Source organism: Amblyomma mixtum, chromosome 5 (genome assembly GCF_055824585.1).
Source record: "Amblyomma mixtum isolate Tamu chromosome 5, ASM5582458v1, whole genome shotgun sequence".
Classification (NCBI taxonomy): Eukaryota; Metazoa; Arthropoda; class Arachnida; order Ixodida; family Ixodidae; genus Amblyomma; species Amblyomma mixtum.
The window spans coordinates 118,915,874-118,926,459 of NC_143016.1; positions in this window are offsets into that span (position 1 = coordinate 118,915,874).

The following is a 10,586-nucleotide window of genomic DNA, read 5'->3' on the forward strand; positions in this document are numbered from 1 at the left end:
ATCCCGTGGCGCTCGCACCGAACGAGAGCAGTACTGGTAGAGGCAAAGGGAGTCCTGACCTCGAAAGAGGGACCTCCAAATACTGTTTTCTCTGAAATGCCATCCGCCGCCATGAGAGGAGAAAATGGTCAATTGTTTCAACTTCTCCGCACGTGTTACAAAGGCTTGTCGTAGCGAACCCGCATCCCGCTGATGATGATGATGATGATGATGTCCTCGGGCTCAATTTCTCATACCCACGGCGGGGGATTGGCCAGGATGCATAGCCGATACAAACGCACTCATGTACAGGGAATGGAGTATTTTGATGATTATGATGATGATGATGTCCTCGGGCTGAATGGCACATACCCACGGCGGGGGATTGGCCAGGGTGCATAGCGGATACAAACGCACTCATGTAGAGGAAATGGAGTATATTTAAATCTAAAATTTTGGGACGCAGAGCTAGAATTTGTACAAAACAAAAAATACGGAGAAAGAAAAGTTGTGAATTCAAATTCTAGCAGAGGAATCTACCAGATTAAATTATATAATCGTGAATAGAATCGAACACTGGTTTCAGGGCATATCCCTTGGCGCTTGCCCTGAAGGATAAGAGAATCGGAATAGATAGAGGAAGCCCAAGCCGAGCGAGGGGGATCTCCAAGTAAATTTTACGGAGAGCAGCGAGCCACCGGCAGGAGAGGAAAAAATGTTCTATAGACTCAATTTCGCCACAAGACTCATAAAGGTTGGATATCGAAAGCCCTGATCGGCATAAATAAAGATTTAGCCGCGGTATCCTGCAGCGCAAAAGGGTCATGGACACCTCACATTGCCTCGAACTGCACATCCGCACACTCCAAGGAAATGCCAGGTGTTGAAAATCCGCTGCAGCGAGGAGGGGCTCATGGCTCAAGGTGTGGAAACGCTGGAATCGCTGAAAGTGTGCTAGAGTCAAGTAAACAGTATTTGGGACGAAAGGGACAATCGGACCATCAAGGGAAGACTTTGCTAAAAAATCAACCCTCTCATTAGAAACAATGCCACAGTGCCCAGGGACCCAGTGAAAGCGAACTTCTGAAACATGTGGAGGAATAAAAAATTGAAGGGAACGGCTCATAGGAGTATCACTCGAGGTTTCGAGCGCTGCCAAAACAGAAAGGTTGTCTGAGAGTATAATAACCCGAGTGATACTGCAGGGAATCCTTATTAAGGCCAACTCAATGGCCAGAAACTCAGGTACAAAAATAGGGGTATAGTCAGGGGCCCGAAATGAGTAGCTCCAATCAAGAGCCCTTGAGTAAATACCAATAGCGGCCTTTTCATTTTGCTGGGAGGCATCTGTATAGACGGCAATATGGTTAGGAAAATTGTCTAGGTACTCCTCTATGAGCCCATTTAACATATTGGCGGGCAGGTTCTTAGCATTCCTTGGGAGGGTGTTGTCAAAGAAGACTGCCGTGTCAGCCCGCCTAAGGTTGACTAGTACTAAAGATCTCATTGATACAGAAATATTTGACAGCAGGGAGTAAGTGAACACCACCTGAGGGAGCTTATACCGAGGCCAGTGAGTACCAAAGAAGAGAGTTGGGTTCGTTGTAAATATAGGGTTAGCCAATCCAGGAACAGGCTCCAAAGACCTTAAAAATGTCCGCACAGTGATAAGCTCAAACCGGGAATTGAGATCAGGTATTCGCGCCTCCAAGTACAACACAGCATTAGCTACTGATTTAGGCAGACTTAAGCAAAGGCGCAGAGCGCGTCGCTCCATAACAAACAGGGGTTCACGCTTGTACTTTGGGCACCCAGAAAAGAGAACGGAGCCGAATTAAAGGATTGGCCGTACATAGGTCTTATAAAGAAGTAGTAGAGTGTCTCGTCGCATACCGAATTTTTTGTTGCTGATCCTCAACAACCGGACGAGGGCACGCTCACCCTTAAGCGCAATGCTTCTAATGTGTGGCGGCCAGTCTAAATGCGGGTCATATATTATACCCAAGTATTTTGTTGAATCAACTTGCGGGATGAGGATAGAGTGATACAACAGAGAGATGTAAAGAGGGGTTGCTTGTGGGAAAACAAGGACGGCACACTTGTTCACATTTAAAGTTAACTTTATGCTGTCTAGCCAAACTTCCAGAGCATTTAAATACTCTTGCAGTAATTGGTACAGGATATGAATGTCTTTGGCAGAAGCGAAAAAAGCAATATCATCCGCATACACATAAACTTTGACGGCTGGGTGAATAGGGATATCACGCATTAGTACGAGGTCTGTTAGAAAAGTATCCGACCTTTGGCCGAAGAAAAAAAACTGGCATAACTGGAGCGTTGGAAACCTAATAACCTTCAAAGTAGTCTCCCTGGGGCTCCATATACATCTCCCATCGGTGCTGCCATTGTTGGAAGTATTCCGAAAAGGCCCTTTTCGGAATGGAATTTAGCTCTGCCGTGGTTGCACCCACAATGTCCTTTCTTTTCTGAAATGGCGCTCCTTTCAATGGCCTCTTCATTTTAGGAAACAGCCAGAAGTCGTAGGGGGACATATCAGGGGAGTAAGGAGCCTGTTGAACTACAGGAGTCTGGTTTTTCGCCAGAAAAGTCTGAATCAAATGCGAGGAATGTGCAGGAGCAATGCCGCGAGGGATGCGCCAATTTCTTGTTGACCTCAATTCCGGTCTCTTGCGCCGCACAGCACCACGTAGGCGATGGAGGACATCCCAGTAGTACTATTTAGTCATTCTTTGACCTTGTGGGGTGCGTACTCGTGGTGTGCCACATAGAGGGAGTCAAAAAAGCAGTCAGCATCACTTTGACATTGCTGCGCAATTGGCGGGCCTTCTTTGGTCTTGGTGACGTGGAATGCGTCCTCTGTGACGACTGGGATTTGGTTTCCGGGTCGTACCCGTACACCCAAGACTCGTCACTAGTGATTACGGCGTCGGTGAAGTCAGGGTAACTGTTTGTGGAATCCAGCATCTCCTGTGAGACTTCAACACGAAGCTGCTTTTTCTCCACAGTCAGCAGCTTCGGCACGAATTTCGCCGCATCTCTCTCCATGGCCAAGTCTTCGGTGATAATGGAATGTGCAGAAAAATTGCTGATGTACACCTCTCCCGCAATTTATCGGATAGTCACACAACAGTCCCGCATCACCACAGCGTTCACTTCGGCAATGACCTGGTCATTTCGGCATGTTGATGGCCGACCGGAGCGTCGCTCTTTTTCCACGGATGTGCGGCTGTCTTTAAACCAGTTGCACCACTGCTTAATCTGTGTGCTGCTCATAGCATCATCACCGAAAGCCGTCTGAACATTTCGAATGGTTTCCACTTGGCTGTCGCCAAGTTTCTGGCAAAATTTGAGATAGTAGCGCTGCTCCTCTCGCTCCGCCATTTTCCTTGCAACAAAAAACCGACGAGAGCACTGCGCACTGCCTCACTCAAACGCTGCTTCCCAGCGACTGACGCTATCAGCAGGCGGGAAAAAATTCGTGCATGCGCACGAGGGTTCAAGGTCGGCTGCTGTAAGCGCGCTTGTTTCCCATCCATCAGTTGTTCGCAAAAAAAAAAATAAAGTCGGATACTTTTCTAACAGACCTCGTATGTTAAACAATAACGGTGAAAGAACGGAGCCTTGTGGGACACCTCTAGACTGGGCGTATGTTGTAGAAGTTAACGTACCCTTAGAACAAAAGAACGCTCTATTCTTTAAGAACTCTCCTATCCACGCAAAGAGGTTCAAAGGAGGTTGTACATTAGCCAGTTTATGAAGCAAAATGCTGTGTTCAACGCTGTCGTATGCCTTTACAATATCTAAAGTAACCAGAGCTGATACCTCATTTTGCCTCATAGCAACCTTAATACGGCTCTCCAAGTCTATGTGCGCGGTCCAAATCGAACACCCCCGGCGGAAGCCAATTTGAGCCTCGCTAAAACCTTGAAGGCTCAGAATATGACTCGTGAGGCGGCTGAAGACTACCCGCTCTACAAGCTTAACCAAATTTGATGTGAGAGCAATCGGCCGAATATTGTCGAGATCAAAACCCTTCCCCTGCTCTTTCAGCAGTAAAATAATTTTCGCTGTTTTCCAATTTTGTGGAATCCAGGCTTTTTCCAAAGACCAGTTCACAATCTGCAAGAGGTACGGGGCAAAGTCCTGCATTAGGATTTTGAGCATGCCAACTGTTACTCCGTCAATCCCAGGGGCAGCAGATTGCAGGCAATTAACTACAGACGCTAAATCAGATACAGATACCTTAGTGAAGTCTCCACCCAAATGAAACGGGGTTGATGGAAAGGTAGTGCGAGCTCGAAAACGCACAGCAAGGCCTTGAGCTATGGACTCTAGTTTATATTTTTCGTCCCGAGGTGGAATTACTGTGGACTGAGAGAAGTGAGAAAAGGGCAGCACATGAGTACGTTCCATGAATCTATAAAGAGACTTCCGGTTGACAGGATTAGACAGATAGGTGTTCAGGCTGGCATTGTAATCATCCTTAGCCTTAGATATTGTTCTTTTAAAAGAGGCTGCAAAGAATTTGTAATTTATCCAGTTCTTTGGGCACTGGTTGTGCGTTAGACTCTTCCATGCAGCTTTCCTTCGACTATAGGCTTTTTCGCAGTCGTCATTCCACCAACTGGAAGGAGTCTTATTTTCAACGCCTGACCGGACTGTAAAGATTGCTCGCCGAGAGGCGTCTAACACAAAATTTAATACTTGAGGGCCCCCGTCTGATTTATCGGAGGGGGCAACAGACGAGAGGGCCTCACCTAGGAGGTTCTTGAACAGTGTAGTATTTATAAATTTTTGTGGCGAACCAGTCGCCCTGACTGGACTGCACGCAATAGTGAAAGTGATTGGGGAGTGGTCACTGGACGTACCGCAGTCAACTGTACACCACGAAGATACCGCTCTACCATTAACTGCTAGCGTTAAATCAATAGCTGATCGAGAATTAGCCCTCATGTAAGTTATGGCGCGACTATTGTAACAGCACACGCCGTTTGCTGACATCCAAGACCAAAGTAATTTCCCGCTAAAGTCTGATCTGAAACCCCAAATTACTTTATGTGAATTGAAGTCCCCAGCTAGAACTACTCGTCTGCTGTTGCGCAGTAACGCATCGAGCTCATCCGTCCTAAGGACTCCTGCGGGGAAGTAAATATTTGCCACCGTAACAGGGGCGCATTGCGGAATAATGATTTCAACGGCAAGTATCTCACAATCAGGTCTCATAATTTTGCGAGACACTTTAGCACGATGATACAGTTTCGTTGAAATCAATGTTAGTAAGCCCCCACCCCTACCGTTTGGGCGATCATTTCTAAAAACGGAGAAATTTTTAATTGCAAATGGGCGATTAGGATTGAGGCACAACTCCTGTATTAAAATAATGTCTGGACTATGTTTTAGTATAAGCTGCTGTAAATCGGGGAAAGAAGATGATATAGAGCGACAATTCCACTGGAGAACAGATATTCCCGCCATGATTATTGCTTTAAAAACGTAGCCGCAACAGCCTCTTTCAACACATCTGTTTTCTTTGAAATTCCAGGCGAACTTTTCTTAGTCTTACCATGATGATGGTCAGATTTCGAAGGAGAAGAGGAAGCACGACGCTTCTGAAATGGAGTAGTCATTTCAACATCTGACTCACAAGCGTTAGAGAGTCATTGGTCAGAGTCATTTACATCCACGGACGTGGAGGTAGAAGGGGTGGTGGGCTGAATAGCAGCAGTGGCAGAGGAGGGAGGACAGGTAGACGAGTTGAGGTTACTTAAAGCCGATGAAGCAGCCTGCGCGGAAATGACCTGGGACAAGGCATCACTGAACGTACTGATCATTCGGTCAAGTACGCCAGCTCGCCAGTACGCCAGTACGCCTTCTCCACCGCAGCAACAACGGACTTAGTTAAGGCTGCCTCCACATCAGCAGTGGACGGGCGGGCAATACTTGCGTATGAGCACTGCCGTCTGTCAAGGCGGGCGTATGCATCAGCGCGCGAGCACCTGTCACGCTGAATAATGTCCAAGACGTTCTGCTCATCGGCACGCTTCGGGCAGGTGGAGTCGTCAGCTGTGTGATCAGAGTGGCAAAGACAGCAGCTAAGCGACTCAGAAGTGCAAATGTCGTGTGCATGATCACCGCCACAAACGCGACAGCGCGTTGCGGACTTGCAAGATTTGGCACTGTGACCGAACCGCCAGCAATTCTTACACTGTAAAGGACGGGGCTGATCATCGCTGTAGGCCGGGAATAGATAACCTCCTCGTCTTCTTCACAAGCGGGTGATCGCTCGAGCCTTTTAGGGCAGTGACGCTACATCGTCTTCAGTTGGCTAGAACGCTTAGAAAGGCGTACGGCTTGTGCTAGCTGAGCGGCAATGATGCCTGGAATGACGGACGCTAGTTGGTTCATCTAATCTAGTGCCGCCGTAATTTTGGCCGAGGGTTGCCTTTCAAGAGTGGCGATTCTAGAGCTGACTTGAGCCTCAATCGCACTCACTCTCGCCTCCAGCGCAGTTTACCATGCCTGTGCGGGGATCTGAGTTGCTAGAGTGGTATTGTCACTCTCCACGCCCTCCACTGCGGGTTGTGGGGCGGGTGGAGGGGGTGAACTAAGCCGCGTTTCGGTGATGGAGACGCGTTTGTGAAGATTTGCGATCTGGTTGGCCTCAAATAAAATGCCACATACCCACGACGTGGGAATGGCCAAGACACAGGCGGTGAACGGCTAGAAAGATGAGCATTTATAGAGGAAAGGGAGTAGTAATGGGGTTTAGGCTGACAGATTGGACGACGCAACTACAGGGGACCTGTTAGCTGGGGATCGAAGACGGGACGATGGCTTTTTGTGCAAATTCGAATACAATGCATGTAATGGTTCAATTTTGCAGTGACTGAAAGAGAGAAAAAAATAATGAAATAAGTTTTTGGAAGTCAGAAAACGAAAAAAAAACATGATAATAATAATAATAATAATAATAATAATAATAATAATAATAATAATAATAATAATAATAATAATAATAATAATAATAATAATAAAGAAATAACATTAAAGTTAGCATGGGAGTCGCTGCGTTTCTAGTAGAAAATTTTGAACAGCACAGCGCACACTCCTGCTGCTTCGTCCAAGCGAAGAAGCGCCAGAGGAAAGGACAACCGCAGTGGACAGAGACTGATCCAGCCTGTGAAACAGAATTTCTAATAGGCGCCTCCTCAAAGAAGAGAAGCGGCGGCAGAACACACGGTAGTATCCCCAGGCGAGCAACATGGAGTAGAACAATATCACGCGAAAAGGTTGGCGGCGACGCCAATCCACTACACCAACTTAAATAATTATATGGCAGTGGAACTGTCGCAGCATACGCCGAAAACAAGCATAACTAGCCGCATACATAGCAAACTCCCTTAATCCCCCCCATGTCATCGCTCTACAAGAGACGGAAACAAATCGCATTCATATCTGCGGTTTTCACATGGCAGCCCTTACACAAGCTAATGTTTACAATGTTTACACAAGCTAATGTTAGCAAAGCTAATGTTTTCCGAACGTGTCCTGAGCGCTTGGCTACATACGAATGAACTTGAAACTACTTCTGATGCTCTTCGTTTGTTACTGCAGTATTTAGCTGTTGCCATTGTCCTCTGCTAATAGGTGCAAGCTCCGTAGGCTTGGGAAAGCCGAACGGGTTTTTCCCTAGCACTGTGTTTAACAGTCGTTTCAAGTAGAAAACTCTTCCTTTAACGCTGGAAGAAAGACAACAAAAAATAAAACGATTAAAAGTTTTTATTTGGCGAAACGTACTTTGCTAATCTCTGTTATTTAGATGTTTTTTTTTTATATAGAAACAGCATTTCCTCAAACTGCAAATGCGAAAGCCACCCCCCCCCCCTCTCCCCCTTAAATGCGGCTGTGCTTTTAAGCACAGCACACGGGAAAGCTTCCGTATTTTATTTTATGAAGGTGCCTTTTGCCGTCCCACTGGCTTTGCGCTTATGGTGCTCGGTTACTGACCCGAAAGACGCGGGTTCGATTCCGGCCACGGCGGCCGCATTTCTATGGGGGCGAAATGCTAGAGGCCGGTGTACTGTGCGATGTCAGTGCACGTTAAAGAACCACGTGGTCGAAATTATCCGGAGCGGCATCCTTCATAGTCAGACTAGCTATGGGGCGTTAAACATAGAAGAATCAAATTAAAATTATATCGAAGGTGCCTTTCATCTACGGATTAGAGCGCAGGGCAGTCACGCCGACTCGAGGATCCCTGAGGTACTGTTAAACTCAAGTTTCACTAGCCCCTCTTAAGAACTAAGGTTCGCCTTGGCCTTGCTCCTTCAAACGAAAGAATTGCCTTCAAACTGAAAAAATATTGCCTTTACTGAGTAGAAGAAAAAAAGAACCCACAACTTGCAAGAAGAACCACCCGAGCAAGTTCACAGAATGCGTTCCAGAAATTATCTACGAAATACCTCTTTCGTGCGGATGGTCCTACATGGGACTAACTGGCCGTTGTTTTAGTGAGCGCGCTCTGGAGCACAGGTGATCCCTACGTACCGAAATTGGCAGTAATCTACCCCTGCACTGTGACAGCTGTGACAGCAGGAATTGTTTTCCTTATCTGGAGAAAAGAAAATCTCTTAAGGTAAAAACAAAAACCTAAAGAGAAGTTATCGAGAGTTACTTCATATCCAGAAAGGGCGACAACTGTGTCAGCTTGCCTGCCTTATCTCTATCTCTAGAAAGAAATATAAATATCAACAAAAAAGACTGAATTCTTTGATAAGCACATTCGGGCTTTCCATGAGTCCGAATCACTCTGTGTCACTATTGATACTGTATTCGCCTTGGGCACGATGTTTTTGCGTGTGTACTCTGATTGTCATGTGTGTAGCCTTTATACGCGCCCTGTTTTCACGAAATGAAGTCACTTGGAAGTTCTGCGGTTCGTGTGTGCTTCCTTGTGCCTCTTCTTGTCCTGTTGTCTTCGCACAGTTTTTTCGGCAGTCACTGTGAACCGACTAGCCCAACATCATGTCTTACTTCTAAGAAATGCGTGAGCTGATGCATTTCACGCCGCCGGAACTGATGACCCCATTGACTCGCGTGCGGAAAAGTATCCGGCTTGTATTGCGCTTACAAAGTAAACCACAAATGTTACGTAAGGCAGTGAGCATGAAGGCGAAAGTCTTCCGTTTCGGTTCGCAACCACCGCAACACGAAATAGGGGTGAAGGGTGCTGTTCCTGCCATAAGGGTGAGCCTATCTCCTCGTCCCTTCTGTTATCGAGTGTATTCCATAAACTACATTCTGGTCTTCCAATCGTAAATTTGCAGCACTAGTGGAATGACGATTAGGCTACGGTCATCTTAAAACTCAAATGTCGCGCAGCAAAGAAAATGCGACCAATGGCGGAAATCCTGACTCTCCTTCCTCGAAAAGCCTCTCGTTATGCAGCTGCTGTAGTTTGTTTCGAGTTTCAGGCAACCGATGTCTCATCTCATTGATGGCAGGTGATGTTTATAGCTTTAGGATGTCATTTATCTTTCAGACGTGCTATTAGCCTAACTCCATAGCAAAGCCTCGTTTTTACGGCTGCACATACAAGAAGCACGCAAAACAAATCGGGCTGGGCATTAGCATATTTAGAGATGCACTGCGCGTGAGAGACAACTAACAAAATGATGAATGCTGCAGCGCGTTTTTTTTTTGTCGGTGTGCAGATCACGAGAGGAATTGTGGAGGAGAAAGAGCAAAGCAGGACAAGCGCTGTTATAGCCGGATAAAACTAAGCCGTGATGCTGCGTTCACATTCAGGACCGCCGCACAGAATTCCTTCATGACGAAAAGTAGACAATTGTTGAAACTTTTTAACGAAGGAAGAAGCTTATCACAAGAAAAAAAATTATAAGCTCTAGAATTTGGTACATGCCCTGTTTAATATAGTCAGACATTAAAAAGCTGATTTCGTTTCCTGTTGCGATTGGCCAGCGGAGTAAGGCAGGATGCCGTGGCCCGTGGATCAGTGCTGTTTTTTTTTTTTAAGTTGTATTCAGCTATAGAAATCAAGTGCATCACGTATCACGAATAAAAGCCCATTCGGGCATAATTTAGTACAGTACAAAACCGCAGTTAATTCGCCCCGTTGGAAGAGCAGTAACATACCTTGTGGAGAAGATGGAGTGGACCAGAAGACCGTCTGCACCTCACCAAATAGTAGCCGCGCTCGCTCCGGTTCGATCGAAAGATAATTTGGTAATGTGGTCACTGCAAAGCCGGCTGCCTGGTGAATGTTTCCACCTGTTCTCTCTTAAATATATCTCACATTGATGGTGTAACCTGTTGTGGACAGTAGCGCAACGGGACGACAACAGCTATGTACAAAAGGCGCCGTGCGAGCTGTGTGCAGCGACGTCCTGTCGTCTGCTAGTGTCGTCCCGTTGCAATGCAAATGACTGCTCTTTCTGAGAGGCCATTCCCGCAGACTCTGCTGGTACCCTCATGCCATTGAGGGCGCAACAGGTAGGCACTACCGTGGAAAAAAGACGAGAATGATGAAAAGACGAAATTCCAAGGGAGAAACGAAAACTGAAACT